General features: G+C 38.3%; 1 long non-coding RNA gene across 1 annotated transcript; it reads right to left on the bottom strand.

Annotated features, from left to right (window-relative positions):
- Window positions 1–977: 977 nt before the first annotated feature.
- Window positions 978–4,976, bottom strand: LOC146544335 (uncharacterized). The gene is made up of 3 exons (XR_014883286.1): window positions 2,115–4,976; window positions 1,426–1,451; window positions 978–1,186 (listed from the first exon to the last, which is right to left on the bottom strand). It is a non-coding gene; the product is annotated as an uncharacterized LOC146544335 (long non-coding RNA).
- Between the last annotated feature and the right edge of the window lie 21,325 nt (window positions 4,977–26,301).

The raw sequence follows: 26,301 nt of genomic DNA on the forward strand, positions 1-26,301 counted from the left end.
AAAGCAAGCCGAGTGGTTGTGACTTATACCATTCCTAAAACAAAAATGCAGTTGAAAGACTGGAGTAATGGGAAAATATTGAAAGATTGTCATTGTACTTCTTGTGTAGCCAAAGTAAGAAATAGTACCGTGAGTAACGAGGCAGAATTTAGTTTTAGTATTTCTACAATGCATAAAGATAAAAAATATCTCCTATTTTATCACTGCAAAATTTGAAGAACTTACTAATGTTGCTTCAGGATATGTGATAACTGTTAAATTGGATTAACTCCATTAAAAAAATAAATTGAGGTTTTGGTTCGATCTTGAATTTTCAAGATTGACTGTTTTTTACATGAAATGAAAATTACCAAAATTTTGGATGAGGATGGTAAAATCATGGAAAAATCAGTTCCTCAAGAACAGTCCCAGTAGGGATAATTGCCATAGTCCATAAATAAAAAAGATCCTCAGTTATCCATATTCCAGATAGGTAAAGATTGTGGAACCATCCCCAACAGTCTGCAATGCACCCCAAAAGAAACACCCAAATGTAGCATGGGGAAATGAAGCACTTTAAGTATAGCTAAAATAAAACAAGAGGAGAGAGTGAAACAGCAGAGGCAGCCTGATGAACAAGCATGTGGATTGGGTTAGCTGACAAATGCACAAAGCAGACACCACTCAAGAGTTTCTGTTTTGTTTTCTTTTAAATTCTATACTATTCTGTTGCTATACACAGCATATTTATTTAAAACATTATATACCTCCCTGCCTCCCTTCGAGAGGACAGTTTGGGAAAAGAGTCCTCACTATTGAACTACAGGAAGAACAAGAAAACCTAAGTGAAATACAAGAAAAAATGACAACCACAAGAGAATAGTGAATATGCTTATGCCTAAAACACAGCCATTAATTTTAATGAGATTTTCTCCCGTGGAACATTTATAGGATTCAGTCCAATGGCTGAAGTATAGCACACAACAGTGTTGGTAGTTGAAATTTTTTTTTCTAATGTTGTTGTACTATAAAGTAATTATAGGTGCATTTGATGTGGAAGTGATTACTATGGGGCTTACTTATCTTAGCCATGGTGTGTCCAAAACTAGCTGTCCCACTGGGCAGGTGTGGCTGTCCACGCTCATTGCCAGAGCCAACAGGAGGCATCCAGGATTTCAGACACATTTGATTTCTCCGCCTGAATGATCTGCTTAGAGTTGGGTGAACAAAGTAGAAGGACAGAAGTTTAACCTCTGGATCACTCCTGGTTCTTGTCATCTTTAGTTTTATGAGTTAATATAATTTCAGAACAATTGCTCAAGGAAGAGGAATGATAGAAGAGATTCTAAGTTGTTCAAAGTAAAGTTGGTGGAATAATGAATTACTCTATTGATACTCTGACATACAGTAAACCACTTAAAGCAAAATATTAGTACTTTTTCCTACCTGTGTAACTGACCTTGTCTTCTAATCTGTCAAACAAAAGAACATGCAAATTAAAACCATACAGAAAGATCCATGTCTCCTTGTGTGGAGACCAGAACAGCATAAAGACTCTAGCAGGAAGATACTATAGTATCACCCAGCCCCCCTTATCTGATAAAGATAGAAGTAAATCCTAGTGCCAGAAATGGTCTGAGGAGATAAGGACCTTTTGATGGGTCCAGAGACATGAGCTTAAGTGCATGATAGGTAAAATTTCTGATTCTCCTAAGCAATTTCTCTTTGTTTATGTATGATAAAAGGAGCATTATGAGAGAATGTAAAGGCTCTGTAAGAGCTCTTTGATTGTCAAGGCAGGTGAAGAAACAGGTAGTTAGTGATTTCAATAAGAAAGGAAGTGCAAAGTTGGCAGCCCAAAGACATCAGGTCTTATTTTTCCCACTTTCTATTAGGAACGGAGTGAGTTGATGTCATTGACCACTTCCAAAGTCCCGGATTCACAGTGAAAACCTGGAGGTATGCTGGACGTTATAGATGAAAATAATATATTCCTGTATGACTAATGAACTTTGATTGCTCTTTTTTTTAAATAGTACTTGACTTGAGATGGCTGCTCACTAGCACAAAGGATTAAATGAGAAGTTATCTTTTTCACCACAGTCTCTTCAAATGTTTGAGCAGACTTAACTCACCTCTTCACTTGGTTGCACTTCCATTGCCCTTTCCCATCCACTTGTCAGCTCTCTGAAAGGTCCCCTCCAGACCAGTGACATAAACACAATCAAACAATACAGGGAAAAAAAATTAAAAACAAAAAGCTTAACAAAAGAAAAGGCCTTTCCATCATGCAATTGTGATTTAAATTTGCATGTATCCAGATATTTCCTTTGGTAAAGCTTTTCACAGTCCCCTGTGCAAAGCAGCAATCAGCTGTTAACAGCAGATAAATTAAAGAATGGAAAATTATAACACACATTCCACCTGCATATTGGCTTTAACACAAACATCAATCATTTTCCAAGGTAATTAGTATTGTGTTGGCCTACAGGGACCAGGCAAATGAAAAGGGTAAGATTTAATGTTCTATGCAGTATGCATAAACACATGCACATTGACACACATGCACATATCCACTGCAAAGAGATTTTTCTCATCTAAGGAACTTGTTATAAAAGCTCCCCGTGAATGTGAAAAATGTTGAGAGAAATTTAAAAATAAGAAAGCATATACAGATCACAGTCATACAAAGGCAACCCAGAATAAAACCACTAATGTCCACAACACTTCTCAAAGTTCACACTGAAGTAAATGAAATCTGAATCAGGCTTACAGTCCCTGCCAAGTTCTCAGGCAACAATACTTTCTTGATTAAGCAACAGGCAAAAAAGAACAAGGAGCTATTGTACAGGCAGCTGGCAGCAGACTGGTTAATAATAGCACTAGTGGATGTCTGAGACATGCTAAAAGTTATTGAATTCATTAAGCTAAATTCTGTCGCAATGTGAAATCAATAGGAGTCTTGCCACTGATCACTGTTTAGGCCAGCCTGTCATTATTTCCCATATAAAATAGGCAATAAAGTCACAGTGCCAAAAAAAAAGTTGAAAATCATGTTGGATAGAACCTTAGAAAATATGCACACTGTGAAAACATTTCATTTTAGAAGCTGAGGACAGAGAGCAATCCTAATAGAAATCCGAGTAAAAAGATGTATGCTACAACTTGTCAGACACCCTTAGCAGCAATATGCTTCTAGCTAATATTGAAATGCTGATGGGGTCTGTCTTCACAAACCACTCTTTCTTTGTTGTCGGCTCCCTCACATACACAGAGACAAAAGTCAGATACAGCTCTGTGATCCCACCATTATACTAGCAGGTCTTAATGCCCTTTCTACATTCATGCACAGAAGAAAAATAAAGAGACATTCAGTATTGTAATCCAGCTCAAAACCTTGAAGAAGGATGTGCCCAGATATTAGTTGGTAGCATGTAAGAAACTGAGGGGCTGTCAAATAAATACATTGAGGATCATATTAACGTCTTAGAATGACAAAAAATGGGGAAACAAGAGGAGGTATAGGAATTCAAACTGTAGTCACTGATGGTTCCAGATACCGGAACCATTAGAAACATAACACAGTGTCCCTCATATGTCTACTCTCTAAAGTACATCTCATCTCTCTGGTGCTCAGAACAGGTGTTCAACTTCCACGGATGCTAGTCAGAATGAGAACAAGTCATGCCTGTTTATATCTTACCTTGTTACAAATTATAATCACAACCAAACACAGGAAAGACAAAAACAGACCTTTAAATTTCTTGTGTTGTGAGTCACAGGAGGATTTTTACATACCTGCACTGAGCTGCTTTTCCCCACCTTAGCTGAGCTCAGCTGTGATATTTCTCAGGGAGTGGCACAAATCTAAGCATACTACACTCTACTGCAAGGTAGGAGAAGTTGAGGCACTAGCAAAAAATGTTTTTCTACTTGACATTCAGCAGCTAAATTCAGGGAATCTAAGGCAATAGTACTTACTATTGCTGTGGCACTGCCACTCAGCCTGTGCTCTATGTTAATTCAGAAGATGGAAAATTAACATTACCATCAAGAAATCTGCATACAATCAGCACACACAGCGCACAGAGCTGCAGAGAAAAATGCAGGCTACACTTAACACGATAAGGTCTGGAGACAAAGGACAGAGCAAATGCACAGCCTGAAAATGGGAAAGACTTGTCCTACAGCTATTACTCTAGGATGATACAAACTGGGCATCACAAACTAAAACAAGAAGCACTATTTCACTCCTCTGAAAGCCCTTTTCAGGTGTCATGGAAAGAAAATAAAAGGCAAAGAACTGATGTTCCTCCTGAGTTAGGCCTGCAACTTTACAACATGTTGAGCCCTGAGCTAGCTATTGAATGCCCACTTGTGGGTAGCAGTATGGCCCCATTTCCATCGTTTGGGCTAACAAACAGGCTAACAAATCTGGGAAGAAAGCTGATTCATGGATTAAAATACATTTGATACCAGAGTTGCTCAGAAACAGCTCTATATTCACACATCACCAGCACTGGAAGAAAAATTAGGAATGCAGGGGAGATAAGCTTAGGGGAAGTGCCTGAAAGATCTAATTGCTTGCAGCTTGTGTGACAGCAGCTCTGGAAACAGTTCTATGAATGATTTCACAGGTTCACTGTCCAACCATTCAGAACCCAGAATTCTAGGGGTGCACAATGGGAAAGGCTGAGCAAGGAGATCAGGGAAAAGGGGTGAAACTGCTTAAGGAGTTTGAAGCCTGATAAATTTTGGGGAGGGAGCAAGCCAGAGGACAGTAGAGAACTGGATGAGAAGGCAGGAAAAGAGGAGAAGGCAGGAAAAGAGAATAAGGCTAAGGAAGAGCCTGGATGAAGAAACAAAGCATAGAAAATAAATTTCAATCACACACTCACACGCTCTTCTTCCAGTATTTCCTCATGTAGGAGTACAGCTTTGTTATTTATCAGAAGGTCTGGTAAAAAAGAAATTCTTCACAAATGAGGTCAGCTTTCCTCTCCTCCCCAGGCTCAGGCTTTTAGTGATTTATTAGTTTCCTCCATGTTTTGGGTGATCCAGAAGAGATGACACCTATTCAAGAGTGGAGAGCAGCATATAGTCTTTGCTGTCAGTCTTGGTCAGCTTGCAAATATACCAATGATAAATGCAGAGTTTCCAAGAGACTTCAGTCATGGAAACATATTTATTTGGAAAAAGTATTTCTCACTTAAAAATCTGGGACGAATGCAAAGAGTGTGTGCAGAATTTTTGTTTATATTATTGTCTTTTACTTTTATGTTCCTGTTTGTGAAGAAATCTTTGGAAAACAGCAATTTATTCAGAGTCTGTCACATTGCTGACAGTCTGCTGCTGCTATCAGGAGATACATCTTAATTCTGTTGAGCTGGTTTGACAGACACTTGTAAGGTTCCTGTATTTTATGTCTCAGCTTCAGGAGACATCCTTACAGAAACACAGTATTTTATTTATTCCACTTGTGGCCAACAGATTATTGTTTGTTTCTTATCTCAAACAATCAGTCTGTCCTCAGCTGCACCACTTGCATTTCTTTTTCTGTTTGCTAGATGAGCTTTGCCTTGTTATAAACTTCATTTTCCTTCAGATTGAGCTGACTGGTGAGACTCTTTGGGACATAGCTGTCAAAATTATTTTTCAATAGAAAACAATGTTTCTGCAAAATTGAAATTTTCTGCTGGGAAAACGGAATGACATTGCCCAGCAATTGAGCTGCCTCAGGGGCAAGAGTAGCTCATGAGATATGTCACTCCAGAAAAGTATTTCTGCATCCTAGCCCAAGGATCAGCCAGCACTGTGTGATGCCCTGTGTTACCAAGGAGGAAAAGACATGAAAACAAGAATGAGGGAGTGTGTAAATTATATTTCTGTGACACTCTGTGGTATTTACTGAACTTACAGATAAAACCTTCACTGAGGAGATATTTCAGAGATTTTTAATAGGCATTTGGGCAGGGAGGGAAGGGAATCTGTGATTGACTTCAAATCATTTGGCTATAGTTACATAGCGAGATTTCATGCCACTAAGCCCTGATATATCCAAGATGTGCTAGCTCAAACTGTGTACTGTGGTGATATGGTCATATGGTTTAAATCAGAGCACATCTTTTTCTTGCTTACTCATCCTTTTTGAAGCAAAAGCATTTACTAGCTAGAATTTAAGCTTGCTTTATGACTAAAACTAATTCTAAAAATCCTAAAAACTTTTTTCTCTTTTCTGTAGGGCAGAAATTATGATTTGTGTGTCTAGTTTGTATTTAAAAGGTATTATAATACAGATGGTCTCACTCTTTAGGACCCTGTGAGAACTTGTCCTACTTCTTCTGTGCTTTATAGTTAAAGTGAGTCGAGGATAACCTAGACAAAACTCTTCATGGCAGCTTCACTTTTGTTTATCTCCCCTGATAGCATTGAAAATCGCAGCAAGAAAGAGAATTTTAGCCAACTTCCAGGAGGTCAGTACTCCTCTTACACTCTGGTCATTCATTCCTACAGGTTTAACAGTGCTCAAAGAACTTTGGTCCACACACATAGTGGCAAACAGACAAAAGCCCATCTACAAAGCCAGCCAAGCCCCATGTGAATGATTCAGTGGGCATGTTATTTTGTCCACAGCATATAGAGATAATCAGAGGTCAACCTTCTTACTCTTCTCTTCTTGTTTAGATTGTGAGCTTTTCAGAGCAAGGAGGTATTTTTTTTCAGACTGTATAAGCACAATGTATCTTCAAGTTGCTTTTCCTGTGTTACCATTCTTTTCCTCCTTTATGCTTTCATCCCTAAGGAGATTCTGTCAAACTCAGGGACAACACATGATATCAAGGAATTCTGAACAACTATTTCTCTTTTCTTTTCCTGGACTGTCATTGTATTTAGCTCACAGGTACATTTTAAATAAATAATCAAAAAAATCTGCAGTTATGTTTCCAAAGGATTGAAGAAACTTGTAAGTGGCTTTGGGACTTCTGTTCATCTGCTTTTGGTAAAGCAAGGAAACTTAGCTGATGGTAACCTTGAGAGTGTTTTCTAAGACCATGACAACAGAGTACTCTCCTGACACATTCTGAAGAATTGAAAAGAGAACAAAAACATGGCTGGAAATGCCTGGCAGAAGTGTAGATCAAAACACCTCCCTTCATGTTTGTATCCTCTTAATTCTTTTCCAGGCTTCCTCTACATTTTCAAGCAGCCAGTCACAAGCAGTTTCCACTTTTAGAAAGTGCATGGTACTTGCAACAGTCTCAGTTTTTCCAAAGGCAGATTTTCTGAGGAGGCCTGCTGGCTGTGCAGCTTTCCTCCTCTCTTCTTCTCTGTTCCCCATGGGTCACACAGTGTATGTGCACATAAAATTCTGTGCCCAGCCCAAGCTAAAAGAAACAACTAAGCTGACCACCAGAAGAAGCAGAATTAATAATAGGGAAAAATTACCCACAGCTAAAATTATATGGATTGTAATTGTTGCTGAATACACCTTTTCCTAAAATGTGAGTTTTAAAGTAGTCAGAAACAGTTTGGATACAGTTTTAGAATACCCACTGTTCCCCAGGATGATAAACTCCAGAAGATATTATTCTTTTTTGATGTGGTTGCCTGCTTGCCTAGCATCTGGCATTTTCAACTACCGTACCTATGCACATGATTGTTTAAGTACAGGTACAACTCTGAAGATAGAGTCTGTCTAATATTTGATAGCCTGCTGTAGGTCAGATTAGATGATCATAATGATCCCTTATAATCCCTTAAAAATCTATTCAAATCCATTTCATTAAAACTTAATCAAACTTTCACTTGTGTCTTTTATGATGCTATATATTAAGACAAAATATCAAAATCTGTTATGCAAAATCAATCAAAAGAATCTTACAGAATATCTTCTTAAGATAATATATGTAGACAAGTCCAGAAATGCTCTGCTTTTTAAATTTTGTTCTTCTTATAAAATCTCTTCCTGTCCCAACTTAATTCTCAATATTCATAACCCTGTTCTCCTAAAATTGCACTATATACATCAAAGACTAAATGAAAAAATAAGCTGCCAGGTGAAATTTCCCAGACCACAGCTCCTTCCATATGTTTGCAGGTTAGTGGTCTATGCATATTATTTGATTTTACTAAATGATATTGTAAGCAGAGAAGGGGCACCTACTTGACTCTGAACCCATACAAATCTCTCAGACTCTCTGTGGATTTGAAAAAACAGACAAGGTCCCTAAAACCTCATATCTGTGAATTCAAATGCTAGCCTGTTTCTTAAGTTGTTACAAGGGCTGTATTCTATATAATTCTATATAATAAGAATAATAAGGCCAAAGAATCTGCTGGAACGTACAGTTTATTGAGGGTAGTGGACCTTAACCATTTTCCACTCCCATTTTCTCTATGCAGTCACATCATATTCTAGTTTTTGTACTTCCCATTCCGTCAGCAGTTTTCTGTGCTGTCTGTGATTCTGCTTTCCCCTCTGTTCTTTCTCATGATAGCTGACCCATGTTTAAGAAGGCAACCAATAAATCCCGAGGTCCTGTGAGACTTTAAATCCAAGAATATTTAAGTAAATTCAAAATTGATTGATGAAAGAAAACACAAATTTATTAAAATTTGCACGGCCTTTCTGGAAATAATGCTTCATCTAATCAGTTCTTTAGCAACTCCAGTAGCAGCCCCAATGACAGCCATGATAATAACCACCGTGTAATGAAAGAGCATTAATAGTATTTTACATTTATATTTTCTGCTGCACCAGAGAAATTTTTAATTTCAATTCTTGTTACATAAAATCGGATTGAATGTAACAAACCTAAAAGGAAAGTGATCTCATTTAACTGTAGTGTTTGGTTACACTCTATTTTTAAAGGTTGCTTTCACTTTATTTTATATATCTGATATTCCTTATGACAAATAGTAAGGGGGGTTAATTTAAAATCCTACTCAGCAACTTGGTATGCATCACTACCAGAAAGTGCAAACAGTGAAGGAATTATGGGCTTCATTTATCTTTCCCATTTTATCAGCCATGTGTTATGTTAAGAAACTCACTTATTCTGAGTGCTGTTGGCTCAACTTCTTCAGGAGCTGGCATATGTTACATTGCAATGATTAATCATTGTATACTGCTGCAGTGCTATGACAAGAGAATGAATAGCAAATGAGGAAGTGTCTTTGGGAAACGAAGGCCAAAATATGCCCAGTTTAAAACTAATTACAATAGAGAATTATGAGACAAGAGCATAATGACAAGCAGCCTGTTACAGACATCAACAAAAAACAATGATAAATGTAAATCTCAACATTCATATAAAATAGGTAAAACTATCTTCATTTTGTAGACAACTTAAGACAGATAAATAGCACACGATCATGTAACAAGTCAGTGGCAGATTTGGGAGTACAGTACCAAGGACCTCCCTCACTATACAAGCAGTGTTCCTGTCTATGGCATGTTGGCCTAAGACTTTAAGAGGTTGCTACCTTGATAGGAATTAAAGCACCTCATAGCTTCTGCCTGCAAGCAGCTTTGTATGTATATTCCAGCGCAAGAGATTGTTTATGTCACTTCTTGTTCATACTCTATAACTAATACAGAGGTCACTGTCATTTCTTTCCTTTCTTTGCTTTATTCATCTTGGCAGTTGTCTATTTTGGGATGTTTAAATATGGTTACGCTATACATTTCAAAATGCAGAACAGCTTTTTCCACTGGCAGGATATTGCACAATCAACCAATGGAGACAGAGTTTCTGCATGGTCTTTCTTATACACAATCCTACTGAGACACCCTCAATCAAAGTAGAATCATGTAAAAGGAAGAAGTAATAAGAGATGTTGATTTACCAGTGAAAATGGATGACAGGAAACAACACACTAAAAAGCATACAGCCAATTCTTTGTAAGAATGGAGTGGTAAAAAAGTAAGTATTAATGGATAACTGAACAGATAGATTACTGACTTCGTTGAAACAGCATTTCCCCAGGTGAATGGCTTTACTTCTTGGTAAAGATTGGCACTTTGATCTCAACTATAGTCATTATTCATAATACACATAACCATTGAGAAATTGTCTCTGGCACTTGGTGATAGTTGATATTTTTGAGTAAGAGGAAGGAACACATTCTTGAACTTTAATTTTTCAGTTTGAAAACATGACTCTCCAACTACAGTTAATTTTAAGTCCAGCTTCAAATTAATGTCATCAGCAGACTCTGAACGGGATGTAAATAGAAGATGATGATGTAAACAAAGTAACAGGATCTAGGCAGAGCAGATGAAGAGAAAGCCACTAGAGATGTTGGTCATAAACTAAGAATTCTGAAGGAAGATATTTACCCATTTGTCCCTATGTATCCACAGCATGAGTCTTTGAGGAGAATCTTCTGAAGGAGAGATACAGACAGCTTCAGTTTGCACTCCTGCCAACACAAATGAGAGACATGCGAAGTCAGGCCAGGAAACAAAAATTTCTCTGATAAAAAATACAATGCCAGAAGAGAGAACTCTTTTCTAAATATTATCTCACTCCCAGAAACAGGCTGATCCATCTGGAATCATTTATCCTAAGATTTTTTAAGAGTTTGGAAATGGTTTGAAATTTTGCACTATGGTTCATTTTGATTCCTAATGTGCCCAAGGAGTAATCTCCATCATTTCTAATTTCTTCACGTTGCAAAAAACCTTCATTAGCAAAGTTTCAACCAATTTTATTCCTGTAGCGATGTTTACAGTGTACCAGCATCCTTGAGCCAAGCCTATTGCTTCCCACTGACTTATTAAAGGTGGATGGTAGTGTGGGTAATGCTTCATCAAGACAACCTGTGTAATTTAACCATTTTTTCTGTGTGTATACACAGAGAGTCAGGCAGCAGAGCCATTAAATTAGATTTTAAATGCTTTGACAGATGTTACATTTTAAATGGGATTAACCTCTCCATTCAACCTCCAAGGTCTGAAACAATTTTTAAATATAACCTACAATTATACACGCAACAAACAGTTAGAATCCACCAGGTGAAAACTATGGTGTCACAGCCTTAAGCAATGCACAGCTAGACAGGGAATAGAGAAGAAAAATGGCACAGATAATTATGAAATATATTAATAGACTCAGCCAGGAACAGAATTACTATGCCCCATTAAGAAGATGCACAGGTATGTGGCAGCAAGCTTTGATGAACCATGTATGTTACGGGAAAACCAGTAGTCTGGTATTTCTTCCAGAGTAGAAGCCCCAGGGAAGGAATCATCCACTTCTCCCTTATGCTTGCGTCAGACTCCTGGACAGTCTGCTGGGAAATTTATCTTTCCTACCCATCTAATTTTTCTCTCTTGTGACAGCAGAAAGAAACTCTGTGGAGGGAGCTTGTGTTTAAGATTGATCAGAAAAAAATTCTTCTTTTCTGTCAAACAGCCAAGTTTTGAAAGGAGTTTTCATTTCATGTCAAAAGAAGTTGTGGATTTTCGATTATTTTATATGGGACTTTTATATTTTATTTTTATTTTGGGTGATGAAAAACATTTGACAATCTATAGGTTAGGTTAGCTGGGTGGATTTGTAAGAACTGCAGATTATAGGCCACTGTCCTCAGGCACCAAGATTCTGACTGCCCCAACAAACGCTGGTGTGTCACTGTTCCAGTGTGATCTGACCCAGATTCCATTTCAAAAGTGTGCTTGAAAATAATTTACTCAAAATTCATTTTTTTTTCTATGAAGTTTAATTTCAGACTGAGTTCACTGAATATGTCTTTGTCAGTCTTCTTATGGCCCAAAAATCTATTCAGTTTCAGCAGGTATAAGACAAAACCCTAGGCCTTGTCCCTAGCTCACCAACATCCTTGTCTCTGTCATAACTGATTCCAGACAAATAAGGACAAAGGCAGAGGCCATCACTTCCTTTGAAAATCCCACCCACACCCTTCCTTCTTTCTTCCTGCTGCTGATACAAATGATATTAAGAGCTGTATTTCTTCAAAGCAAACTGAAATTCTTGTCTTAAAAATAACAGAACAGAAGAGCAAGCAAGGGAAATAACTCCAGAACCTCACCCCTGTGTTTCTGATACTAGTATTTTGCATTCTCTTTGAGTTTCACATCAAGCTTTATCCTCTCTTTCGTCCTCCCACATGAAAAGCTTACTCGTTTAACATCACAAGAAAGGGTCCTTGTTTATCTCAACGTTAAAAATGGCAAATAGGCACAAAATAAACCCCAACATATCATGAAGCAAACATTTCTAAAATATCTAAATAACAAAATGCGCATTCTTTCACAGCTAGTTTTGTTGACTTTCCTCCTTACCGTAAAGATACAGGTTAATCTCAGCCAACAAATGCTTGCAGGCACAAAATCACACAGTTTGCCATTACTTATTTCTGAAGAACAAGAGTTTTGAGGCCTGCATACTTAACTGCCACTTTTACCAGGAGTGGCATTAGGTTGCAAGCAGAAAAGCAGGGAGGACCTCATGTACCTGTGCAAGGAAACGAAGAGCCATAGAAGCTGCAGCTTTTATGAGGGAGGTATAAATCAGGTGAGCATCATCAACTTGCAGTTGTGCATGCAAACTACACTTACACACAGGAATGTGTTTTATATCTATTTTCAGCATAATGAAAAATCATGTTACCGATGAGCTGATGCAATTACTCCACAGCCTCAAAGAGGTGAGAATTAAACTGTGCCTATGATCCACAGTTAGACAGTTGTATGGGTTTTACATAAAACAGGCAAATACCAAGTATTAACTGTTCCATAAGCATGTCAAAAAAGTAATTATTTCATACTTTTTCAGAAACTTCTTGTCAGAAATTCACCTGCTGCTGTTCATATTCCTGTTGGCAAGTTGCAACATGATTTGTGTTATGTGGAGTATAGTCATACAACTGTCTGAAAAAGAGAAAGTCATGATTTGAATATTCATTTAATTGCAAAACTGAATTACGTTTAATGTTCAGGCTTTTGAAGAGTTGTAGTATCAGCTATTAAAATGCTAAGCTTTGAAAACATCTACAGTTGATATAGACAGGGATGAAAGAAATTTCACTGATGAAAGAAAAATTCGGGTCAACTAATTAAAAAAGAAAAGAAATAGCATTATAATGCAGATGACCAGCTATCCAATGTTAGTATTCAATTCCATTATGGGAATAAAAATTCCAGTGAACAGTCATAAGACATCCAGGGGCAAACATATGTTTATAGAAATGATTTAACAAATCCTAATTCTCAAATTCATTTAAAGCAGCAGTCCTCTAGAAGAAATTCTGTAAAAAAAAAAAAAAAAAAAAGGCTTTAATTTGTAAAATAAATTGTTCATTATTAATTGTTTCTCCAGATGAAATTCTCATTATGAATAAGTGATTTCATTCTTTCTCACACTCTTATATTCTTTTCCCTTCCTCCCCCCCCAAAATACTTCTTTTCTTTTTCACACAGCAGAACAAATAATCCAAGTAATCAAGACTTTTTATTACCTGAAAGTACCAATTTGAAAATAAAACAAAGGAATGCATTTTTAAAACAATAAATTTCTAGTATGTTTACCTCTTGCATAAACAAACAGAGCTGAAGTTTGCAAGAAATATTAAAGTTAATTTAAATTGCAAATCTGACCTTATTAAAATGACTTTTCAGAGAGCTATAAACAAATAGTGCGTGAGCTAGTAATGTACACACAACAGAACATATTCTCAACTAGCATTATAATTAAAGTAAAAAAATATTGTTTTCACAGTTCTGAAAATGTTGGAAGGGGAGGAGGAATGGAGAAAATGTTTTAAGGTACTATCAGAGTTGGAGGAGAAAAGTATTCCATTTGGATTACCCTTTTAAGCATTATTGAGACCTTTACTCATTCAAATTCAAAATAAATTCTGATGAACAGCTTGAAAACATTATTAAGCACTTACTAATTTAATGTGTTTTGAATACTTTTTTCCTACAGCTAGGAAACTACATTGCCTCTTAATGTTTGAAGCACAACCATTTAGATTTACTGCATTTTCTGTGAGAATAAAAATGGAGCAATTAAGACTGTGCTTGTATCTGCAATGGATGTGGAGAGCTAATAAATTTCAGAATTAAAAGCCAACAGATAAGTTGAGCTGCTTTCTTGGTTTATGGAAAATCTATACCTGAAGCTCTATTTAAGCCAGTGTATTGTTAACAAGCAAATTGTTCCCTTTTACTTAGAAAAATAATACAGGCTGCAGAATACCAGGCCAATTAGATGGAGCAGAGGTGAAACTCAACAGGATATTTCTACACCTCCAGGTTTACATGAATGATTATGGTTCTTTTGAGCAGTGCACATGACCCCCAGTGAGTATAAAGGAGTACCAGCTCTGTGGACGTAGGTGTTCTCTGACCACAAACATATTTTTACTCATGCTCATTTTCCTATTTGAATGAAGTTGTTTGTTTGTGGGTTTTTTTGTTTGTTTTTTTAACATACAAATAAACCATTTCAAGCATGGACATGAGGCAAAATATGTTTCTGGTCAGAGAACACACTAACTGTATTGTTAAGAGTTCATTCTCTATGGATTCAGTGCTTCCAAAAAGAAAACAGCCAAGAAATGTTCTATTGATAGAAAAGGAAGAGACTGAACACTGAAATATTTAAGGCTACTTTAGGTGGGGCTGAAAAGAAGCAGAGATTCTCTTTCAGTATCTCTGCGTGGACTGTTAATAATTTTTAAGGCTGGGTTTGATGGTCAGTTGCTTTCCCACACAAGTGAAGCATATGGGAAAGTAGTAGTGGAGACAAGGTGCTGTTTTTCATGCATCACCCAGCAGTGCAGGGAAGGCTGCTGCTCCGGGACATCAGAAAGCCACACTCCAGAAAGCGTCAAAAGTAGACAGTCCTTTGGCTCAGTCCCTGTTGATGCATATTTGTGGCGGCCATAGTGGTGAGGCCAGTCTCTTTTCAGTGGTACGTGGAGACAGGACGAGGGGAAACGGACATAAGCTGCAGCATAGGAAGTTTCGCACGAATGTGCGTAAGAACTTCTTCACGGTGAGGGTGACGGAGCACTGGAACAGGCTGCCCAGGGGGTTGTGGAGTCTCCTTCTCTGGAGATATTCAAGTCTCGTCCGGACGCCTACCTGTGCGACCTGGTGTAGGGAACCTGCTTTGGCAGGGGGGTTGGTCTCGATGATCTCTAGAGGTCCCTTCCAACCCCTCCAATTCTGTGATTCTGTGATTCTGTGATATTTTTGAGAAGGCACTTAGCCTTGGTGTCACAAAATCTCCTAAAACTCTTCAACAAGCAGAAACACATCTCTTCACTATCTAGAGTTGTGCCTACAAGGAACCACTCATCCTCTGGTGAATGGACGTCCCCCTTATCTCAGCAAAAGAGCACAGCAGTTCTTTGTAGAGCCTCCTTTTGAATCAACATGATTCCCAGTCCAAGTGCATAGAGCTACTCAAGCCAGTTTCTGGACTTTAAGGAGGCTTCCTGTAATCCAGGGAGGAGACTCTCTCATGGGACTTCTCCCTTTCACTGCTTTCTCTTTGGATGAAAATGTCAGAATCCCCTCCATCTGCAGCAGTGCTTTCCTCATCAGCTTGAACTAAGTGTAAATGCAGAAAAAGAAAAGACAAAACAGGAAAAGGTAACCAATTTGCTGTTAAAAAAAAATAAAAAATAATAAAAAAATCAGTCCTGGCACAAATTCTGGGTTACGTTTGTGGCAGGTCTTTCTGTTTGCAAAGGAATTCCCAAAATTTATTTTTGTTATATACTGCACAAATTTAAACAACAGTAACCAATGTTATTTCTGTAGATAATAATTTTTTACTGGGTAGTAATTTCTGCTAACCACCATCCAAACTTCATTCATCTGCTTCATTTACCACTGAACAAAAGGCAAATCCACTTTCCTTTGAAGCAAAGCAGCAAGATAAAGCAGGGAAACAGAAGTGCTGGAGATTATAGGGTTGCAAAGATACTATTTCGTATAAAGTGTTTCTTTACCCAGGATTCTTGTGGATTTAAGCTTAAAATCCCTTATCATCCATATGCAAAATCTGGAAGACTGGTTATATGATTATACAAATGCTGAATGTCCATTTGCTTTCTTTCATTCCTGTATACAGAACTTTGTTCTGCTGCTGTCAAGACTGGATTCTGGCCTCTCTGCTTGGGGATTCCTAGGTGAATTAGGAGCTGCATAGCACATATCTGCAGTGAACACCAACCCACAAAGCCTCTAGCAGGCTCTTCATGCCACTTCATCTACACTTTTCTTCCTCATCCATAATGGAACCATAAAATGGTGGCCTAAATTCTACTGGCTACCAGACTGTGCCAAGTTTGGTTATTTCTGGCATAAAAACATCAGTGATCACAGGCTGGTGAGGTGCATCATCTGCATAATAAGATCAGACCAATTTACCAGCACTAACAGTGAATTCAAAAATTTGAATACCTACCATATGACAAAGAAGTGAAGACTATAAAGTCTGTCTGAGTATTCCTTCCCATATGGAAAAGTTCCTTTTGGCATCTGAATAAATACAGCCTCATTTTTAGATCACGGGTAAAGTAAAATAAAGGATAATTTAGAACATACACTCTTCTTCCTGCAACATTTTGGCTGAGAAGAGAAAGCAGCTGACACACATCACATTGTCAGATGTTCTGGAATGTGGGCCATGTGGGGATAGATCCAGGGAATGGTATGGACAGGAAATATAACATAAATAGCTCCAGTCAAGAATGCTCTACCTACATTTGTATCGCTATTATGAGGAAAAGGCAGCATAAGAGAGTATTTTCCATACTAAGCTGATAGAAAGATATCTATGGAAGATATTGTATTTCAGAGGATGGTATTATTAAGAAGAGAAGCCATCAGGCATCTCTGGTTCATTTTCCTAATTTTTTTTTTTTAACCACATCATGTTTCCTGATGAAAGTGAAAAGTTTCAGTGGGTCAGTAGGAGCATTAAATAAAAGGTGGAATTAATGTTAAGTTTGTAACTGTTTACAGTAGGAAAAAAAATATTGAAAATTATGACTGCAAGAATATTAGATGTGGCTACATGAATCAACACATTTTCTTCACTCAGTCACACCACAAAGATGTTCAAAAACCTGAATTGATATCAGTATTACCCGGACAGCTCTGATTGCAAGTCTTGCCAGCTGTAAGAAGTAGAAAGTACTTTCCTGACAGTAATATTTAGCTTCTTCCTTCACAACACGTTACAAAGGCATTGCGGTATGAGGAGAAACACCAGCTTATTAGTGCAAACATCTGAAGTCTAGTTCAACTTCCCCATAAAGTTGATCTCATGGTTCCTTCAATTCTCTGCTGAGAATTTCACATGGGAAAAACTGATGATAAAATTTTTGGGGCTGGTAACCTCGATTGATTGTTTCCATTTGTCACTGCAAAATGCAGTCAAACAGCAACAAAAGATTTCCTTTTCAAGGATTTCATGCAGTTGAAAAATTAAACCTCTTACCAAGCAGGATGTTCAGCAGATGAAAAATAAGTCTAAAGCTTCCTTCAGTCAAAGATAACATTGATATTATTATCAGAGCAAATAATTCAACAGTCTTCTGACCTGTTAGAGATCATGGAAAAGAGATACCCAGTCATGGTTAGGGTCATGAGAATTAGGCTGTGTGATAGTTATCAGTGAGGTCATGAAGGAGGACCTTCCAAAAAATCCTGGAGCCAAGGTTATCCCAAGCCCATTCATTCCCAGCCCTGCTGCCAGACTCCCTGCCCAACCTACATCAGATTTTTGCCCTACCTGCATTAATTAATTTTGCCCTACCTGCTGTTGTCCCACAGCACTGCTGCCTGTGGAGAGTCACAAGGAATTCACAGAAGAAATCACACCACTTCACATATTTTATGAGAAAAGTAATCTGTCACAACTAGTCTGCCATATGAAAGAAATGCAAGCCAATAGAGCACACTGAGAAAGATGGCATCTTTGGAGATTCTGGGATTTCTGTTTTTAGTTTCTGAAGCAAGAAAAACTGCAAACCTGTAGTTTTTCTTGCTTCAGAAAAAGAACAGCTTTGTGGTATCAAATGTTGAGTGGTGTTCCCCAAATCATGGAAAAATGAAAAACAGACAAACAAAAAAAATATTTCAGATTACATAGAAGAATGTCACTTTCCTGTCTCGATACTATTCTGGGAAATTCATATCCTAAGATGTTATGCCCAGGATGCTGATTCTTTGGCTGAGTATAATTCAGTTACATTAAATCTGAGTGAATGCAGAGTCTCTGAACATGCTGCAGTGACCTTGGAAGGACCTCTTCCAGGCATTCCTCCCAAGCAGTGCAATCAGGCTGGTTGATTTCCTGAAAGAAGTCCATTCAGCTTAAAAACCTGCAGTAAAAAGGAGACCTCTAGTGACGACATCATCTTCCTAAGACATCTGTTCAAGAGGTTCATCAGCCCTGGGGTATACCAAAATCTGAACTGCAGCTTAAAACTCTTATTAATTGTGCCATGGGCATGGAAAATTAATTATTGCTTTCCCCTTGCATCAGTCATACATATATGAGAAGATCACTCACCCATCCATTTCTTTCCTCAGAACCCACATTTCTCTAGGCTGTTATTTCTTTTGCTCTTCTCTTCAATTAGACCCACATATTTCCCTGGAAACTTTCTATTTTAACTACTAATAGACTGTAGAAGGAATAATCATATCTGCAAAATGAAGAAAGAGAATAAGTATCCAGAAGACTGAATTTGCTACTCAGCCTGGAAGTTACAAGGGCTGGAGTATGTTGCAGACATACTCTGGATTTGTTTCTAGAACTATTCTGTTAAATGATACATTTATGAATGAAACAATGAGACATGAGCATTCCAAAGAGAAGAAACTGGAAAATGCTTAACTTAGTGCCAGCTTACAGAACAAGCAGTACCCATAGTGATTGCAGAAGATCTGTCTGCAAGAAGAAACAACCCCTAAAAACATGCTGACTGCATAGCCCAGCCTGTGGGCTCTGCCTCTCCTATCTGAACCCAAAGTGGCACAGTCCTGGCATACAAATGTCCCTGAAGATACGTTAGATCCTCTGTTCAACTTGTAAGGATGTAACCATCCTCTCTGTTCAAAACTTTTCCCCAGAAGGCACTGACTGACTCAGAGCACAGAGGCGAGATTAGTGAAGCTTCATACATTTTGCCCTGCATACTAATACAGCTTCTGAGATGAAAAACAGCAAGCACTGCAGCTATCAAACAGATATCTCTGGGCATCTCTTGTGGTATGAGATGTCTGTCCTACAAGCTTGCTTGTATTTGCAGATGCAGAGGAATTAGGGGAACGCTGTGTTTCCTTCCCAGTGTTCCCCTTCCCTCCTTAGATTTAGTAGTAATAATAATTCACTGTGAGCATGTACAAGCACATAAGTTAGCAAAGCTCTCCACATTAATCCCTGCAGAGAAGTTAATTTTTGGTTGATATTTCAAACTGAACTGCATTCTTTATTCCTATCAAGTTACTACTCACCTTCCAATGAGCATCCTTTTTACTATCCCAATTCCTTTGTGATACTCCCATACAGTTCTGAACAGACTGATACAAGAAGTGAAGAGAAAGACAAAAATCAAACTTACACAAACAAACAACAATAACAAAAAAGAAACACCTTGGAAAGTGAATTGCATTTCTGCATAACACATCTTGCACAGAGGAAAAAAATAAAAATAACAAAAGTCTTACGTCACAGAAGCAAAATGCATATGTCCATTGGCAGGAGATATGTAAGACATGCCAAAAATCACCCAAAAAATTACATTCACAAACAGCTACACTCAACAGCTCTGATCATTATGATCAGACCTGGGAAAATATCAGGGGACACATGTAGGGGGCAGTGAAATATTTAGATCTGTTTGCTTCATATGTCACGGAATTGTCTGAATTCAGTCACTTATTATCTCACAATTAAAGGCTGAAGGAAAATAGCCATCCAATTCCCAGCCCATTTAATAAGTGAATATATCAGTAGGAAAAAAATGCACCTTGACGATTAAAATGACATGCAGTATAGCAAGTGACACATCTAGTGGGTTTTTATGGAAAAATTGTCATGTTTGGGTGGAAGCTTATATAAAATTGAAGGGACGACTTACAAAAAGCAACAAGTGGTATCATTCAGTTTCAAGAGCCGACACTGAGCTGCTGGAGTAGGTCCAAAGAAGGGCAACAAGGCTTGTGAAGGGCTTGAAGAATATACCGTAGGAGAAGAGACTGAAGGAACTGGGGATGTGTAGTCTAGGGAAAAGCAGGTTGAGGGGAGACCTTATTGCTCTCTTCCAATATCTGAAAGGTGCTGGTCTCTTCTCACTGCTGACAGGTGAAAGGATGAGGGGAAATGTCCTTAAGTTGTGCCAGAGTGAGTTTAGGTTGGATATCAGAAAAAACTTCTTTACAGAAGGGGTTATTAAGCACTGGACTAGGCTCCCCAGGAAGGTGGTTGAGTCACCATCCCTGGCTGTGTTTAAAATCCATTTGGATGTGGTGCTCAGGGACATGATTTAGAGGAGGGTTGTTAGAGTTAGGGTAGTATGTGTAGGTCGTGGTTGGACTCGATGATCTTTAAGGTCTTTTCCAACCTGGGCGATTCTTTGATTCTATGAGCACCCCAAAATAACAGTCTGAAATCAAAGAAAGGACCCTCAACTGTAAAAGAAAAAGAAAAAAAAAAAAAGAGATACAGACTAGGTCCCCAGGCACCTGAACAAGAAGTCCTGATGCCTGCCACTAGCAAAGCAAAATATGACAATTCAAAAATGTTTTGGGGTAAGTCAAGATCTGGAAGACTGATGGGGTTTAATTTAGGTAAGTATTGAATATAAGGCAAATACAGTAACTGCCTGATTAAGAAAGCAGTAGCTTAGGCCCTGAACTAAAAACAGGCTGCCACATGCTCATTCTGTGAAGTACAACTTACATAATAGCCTCAGGTTGGTTGGAGAGTTCAGTGAGGAATCAGACACCAGGATAGGCTGTCCTGAAGGGCTAACTAGGAGTGAACCTATAGAGTCAGCTCTGCTTTGATGGTCAGCAGAAGGGTGAGTAGAACATGATGTTTTCTTCATAAGGATTAGGCCAAGAAAGGTTAGCACTAAGCAGTGTTTTAATAGAGGGAGAGCTAATAAGTGAGGAATTGATATTTCTGAGCACAGAGCCAGGCAGAGAAGCTTCCCTTGGTAGAACAAGCAGGAATTTCAGGCAGAGAGAGCTAAAGATCTCGCAAGCCCAACAGGCAAATATTTGAAAGAATAATGACACAATAAACTTGGCATTTTACGGCCTCAGCTAATGAGCAAGCTTCGGCACTTACAGCTCTAACATAATTGAAAAGCAGAGCATTACTTAACCTATTTCTCATCAGTATAGGTGCTTCACCCTGAAGGCTCAGTTCAATCTCTTTCCCTCACTTATTCCACCAATGATTTGCAATGCACATTTCTCCCTTCACTAGGGTGCCAAATTCTGCCTTCTGTAAAAGCAAGATTATTAATTGCAACAACCCTCTTCAGTATTTTCTTCAGTTCTTTGTTCTTTTCTGTTCTTTTACACCAAGGACCACTGCCTTTCTCTCTCTTCTGCAGTCATTTTAAATATATGCACCATTTCTAGAATATCTATCAAAAGTAAAAAACATTTTCCTGTATATTTTGAAATACCCCTCTTCAAAAAAAACTAGGATAGGCAGTTTAAAGAAGAAAAAAGAATAAGCTATCTATCTGATTCAGTATAGCTGCTACAGCTTAATATGATCGGATTTGGAAGTGTTCTTCAACCCACAACTCCTCCTCTAGTCAATTTGACTTGTGAGTACTCAATCTGTCATTCTGATCAGTCTTAGAAATAGCTGAGGGTTCATATTTGACCTAATTTTCCACAGTGTTCAAAGTTTTCAGCAAGATGGCAGCTGCTGGCCACTTCGTTCATGTAAAAGTGGGTTCAACAACACTCTTAAGAAGTGTCTTGGAAGTCGTAATCCAGAAAGATAGGCTGACTATTCAGAACTCAAACTGACTATAGGGAGAGTTGCAGGGTGAAGAACACCTCCAAATCAGATTATATCGGATGTAACAAATATACTGCTCTAATTAAGAACTCAACATTAAGAGAACCATTCTTTACCTCTTCTGCAAGAACTGCTGAAGCCCTGCTTATCGTTTTTTTGGCACTCCAAGAATGTCTCCAGCCAAACCAGGAAATCTAATCTATGTTGAGATCTTATTTTCCCACATTGACAGAGATGGAAAAGAAATTGAGAGGAAAATCTTTTTTCCTCTCTCTCTATAAAAATCTAATGGGCTACATTTGGCCTTAGATAAAGACATAAAAAAGAGAAGAAATCTGTATCTGCAGGTCACCCTTAGAGTCCTGACTAAATAATAGACTCAGTGTTGTCAGTGACCCCTCTTATAAGATGGTTACCCGCTGTTTTGCTTAGAGCAAATTGGACCTGCATGTAACCGATCCCACTGATATCCTTACAGCTCTAAGTGCATTACAAAGGCTGAAAGGTTTTAAATGAGAGAAGAAAAAAATATGTGTTTTCTGAAATTTATGTCTATAGAGGAAGCAGGATGGTGGCAGTTTAAAGAATCCTATGTAAACAGAAGTTGAGTACTAATCCTCTTTTATTTCTAATCTCTGCAAGAGGAGTAGAAGGCTCCAAAAGCAGCAGAAATTCTTGCTTGAGAGAAGCAGCAACAAGGATGAGAGCCTTTGGCTGTCCTCATGAATATCAGGCAGGAAGCCAGGTCATTGATGCAGGAGAGCCAGGGCAGAGGCTACAGGTTAGCAGCTCTGAAATGGAAGGACCTAGTCCTCTTCTGTAGAAATCTCCCTTTCTGTTGTGGAAGCTGCTGCTATGGCAACAGGATCAGAGGGCTGCACTAGTGAACCTGATCTCTCTTGCTGAAGTGGATGGGTTGTTGCTGTAGCTCAGAATGAAGCAACACCTAGCAGGTAGTTCATATATCCACTGTAATCCCAGCTCTCAGTACAAAACAGGTCCTGCTCACAGCACCCATCACTGAAACACAGCCACATCACAGAAGGATAGTGTCGCAGAGAAAGATGTTTTCCTGCTAAGCAAGAGCCACCCTTGTCAGCATAGACAAGCAGAACGTAATGCAAATTGCTGCAAGCTTGCCATAAGTTTGGGAGCCACAACCTGTCTTGCAAAGCCTGACACTTCCTGGTTAGGTCCTACACATAACCAGGCCTTATTTCATACCTTGTCTAAAAGGCAGTTCTTGAGGAGGCATTGTGCATCCTAACATCACTCTGTACTTTTGGCTTGTACAGGGGCCATGGAGAAGGGTATGATGAAGTATCCACTTCAGTGACCTACAGTGTCTTGGGTGTTTCTTTTGGAGATTTGCTGTCCAGTTATGGCCATGCAGTCTGCACAGCTCATGAATGCAGACATGCCCGAGGTCCATGAGCATTAGGGTTCTGAATGTATTCTGAGATAATCAGAGCTGCTTGGATCCACCCTCAGTTGACTCCATCAGCTGTTGCAGGACAAACTGTTCTGTATTATACAGGGAAATTCTCATTATCACTGCCTAGTGAAAAAAGACATTCTTGTAAACACTGCATTATTTGTTTCGGAAAGTTTTGATGTTAATTAACAGAGTGGCCCAAAGAATCCAACCACTTTCATTGAGCAAAGCATGTGCCAAAAAGTGTGCTGCCTCAAAGAATTTGTTGCTAGAGAGGACAAGATTAGAAGCAGAAAATCATTACATCTACCTGTCACTCTAAGAACTAAAAGACAAGATCAAAGACATTCTTTCCTTTCTAAGCCTAGCACATGACAAAAAATTTCAGCTTGATTTTGAGCCTTCTATTTCACTTTAATTTGACTGCTAAAAGTAATACTGATTATCCCAAGAGGAAGAAAATATTTCTTTGCTTCTTTGAGGTACTATGACAATTAACATGGATATAACTTTTTAGGAAGCTACAGAAATGGAAGGCACTGTAAAAGTTCAAAGCAATATTATTATATGGCTCAGAAAATGATACAATATGCTGACAGAAATTATGCAGTATAGTGCTTAATAAACTTACAGCCAGCATAATAAAAATTCTGTCAGTAATAAACTCCTTTCCCAGTTGACTGAGGACCTGCATTGCCAAAACCTATCTCCTCCTTGCAGATCCTATAGCATTGCAACTTCACAGACAGTAAAATGGTACCCCAATGACATTGTCAGCCTTTTTATTATCTACAGTAATGAAAAATACAAATGCTTCACCTTACAATTCTTGTGCTTAATGCTAAGTAGATGCATTAACAGAGCAATACAAATTTATGCACATACAAGTGAATGCATTTGCAACTAAGTGAGTAAGTAACCGTCCTGAATAAAATATCTTAGAAATAACCTCTATTCCCTCTTTACTGATTCTCTTCTTTGCCGTCCCAGATGTTAAAATGCTATGTCTTATTACAAAATCATCTGGACAATCTGTTCTTCTGCCTTACCTGGCCCACAAAGCAACCAACACAGGTGAAAGCCTTAAAAAGTGATACAAAATGACAAGAAAGCATTAGTAGATATTTATTCACTATTAGTAAAATGACAGTTTTTCCTATTTATCATGTAGCCATGTGTGATGCAGCTGTGCGCCCAAGTGATTACCAAAAATAAACAGGGCGCCACAAATGCTAATGCCCAGTAACATCCATGCAGCCATTTCTGAGGGCCTTTGATTTGCTTGTTAGTTGTAAATGATTTGGTCATTGATTATCTGATTGAGAATAACATCTTGTCCACTCAGCTGTCAGTACACTACAGAAGGAGAACAGCAGGAAGAATAATTTGTAAATAACAGTGAAAGCTGTTTACATAAACAGATCAATATACAAAATGCATAGAGAAAATAGGGCTTATTGATAGATTAGTCATAAAGAGAATTGGCTAGAATTCATTAAGTATTACCAGTGTACCACCTTTAACCATCACACCATGGCAGATGATGTATTTCAGATGACAGACTTCAGTAGTCTCAGAACAATGTTTTGAAGTGTTTAAACACCTATAAACTACCAGTTTGAGTTGAGGCATCAGCACCACTTTTTTCCCCTTTATGGAAGATAGACTACATTTCAGGGTTTTAATTGAATGCAGGTGAGACTTAGGAAGCAGTATTCCTTGTCTGGATATTAACAGTCATGAATCATCTTCTCATTAAAGGAAAAGAATTAATCAACAGTGTCATGGGTCAAACTTCTGAAATCTAGCACAAGTGCACTATGCATGATACATACCTTTCTGTTCACTTCAAAGCTGCCAAGAATAGTTTTTTGTGTTATACTACTTATTTCTGTTTCCATTCAGTACTTTGTCTTGCGCTATTTCAATCTGAAAGTTTAATACAGACCATAAAAACCCAGATGCAAGCTGTGTCTTCTATTCTTACACTTCATTTACCTTACTATACCATAACTAACATTATTAACACAGAGAAACTGCCTCTTCTATGTGAACTGAACAGCAATCCATAAGCCAAATTCAGTCGAATTCTAATGTAGAACACAGAGCCATAACAAAAAGAGTACACACAAGCTGTGAGGATTGGGTCAAAGGGGTGGGGTGAGAACAGAGCCCTGGGACAGGGCTCCACCCTGACACCAGAGTGGAGTAATCCAGTCTCTACAGATACCTTTAATTTCAAAGGCTGTTGCAGCTGTGTGTCTTCCAGAGAGATCGCAGCAGGTCAGGATGGAAAAGTGCTTGTCTCATCCGTAGGTGGGACATCCAGATTAAAGGGAAAGTTGCTGTCTGCATCATTTCATTCAAGCACAGTAGGGTAGACGGTGCTGACTCTATCCTTAACTAGTCAAGATAAGTGACAAATTATGGCTGGTCAAACAGCTTCAGAGAGGAGAAAAATCCTTTATGGGACACCATCTGTGAGGCTGGAAAGGTGCTATCACCAGTGATACAGCCATAAGTCTTTATCTGAATCATAAATAGCCATCACCTATTGATGCTTAAGCATCACCTTAATGAGATTCTTTTCTTTGCATATGTTCTATGAGAGCTCACAACATGGAACTGATTCACAAAAAAAAATATTCTGTGAAATATATGTTGCCTAAGAACAGCCTGAATCTTTCTTGTAACAAACATTTTCTTAAGGATCCTAAAAAAAACTGCAACAAATACAACAAAATAGATGAGCAAGTCATTTGACATAGGAAATGTCTAAGAAGGAAGCACTTTTTCAACACACTGATGTGAAGAACAGTACAGATTTATTGTACTGTGGGA

This window comes from Meleagris gallopavo, chromosome 5 (genome assembly GCF_905368555.1).
Source record: "Meleagris gallopavo chromosome 5, MGAL_WU_HG_1.1, whole genome shotgun sequence".
In the NCBI taxonomy this organism is placed as follows: domain Eukaryota; kingdom Metazoa; phylum Chordata; class Aves; order Galliformes; family Phasianidae; genus Meleagris; species Meleagris gallopavo.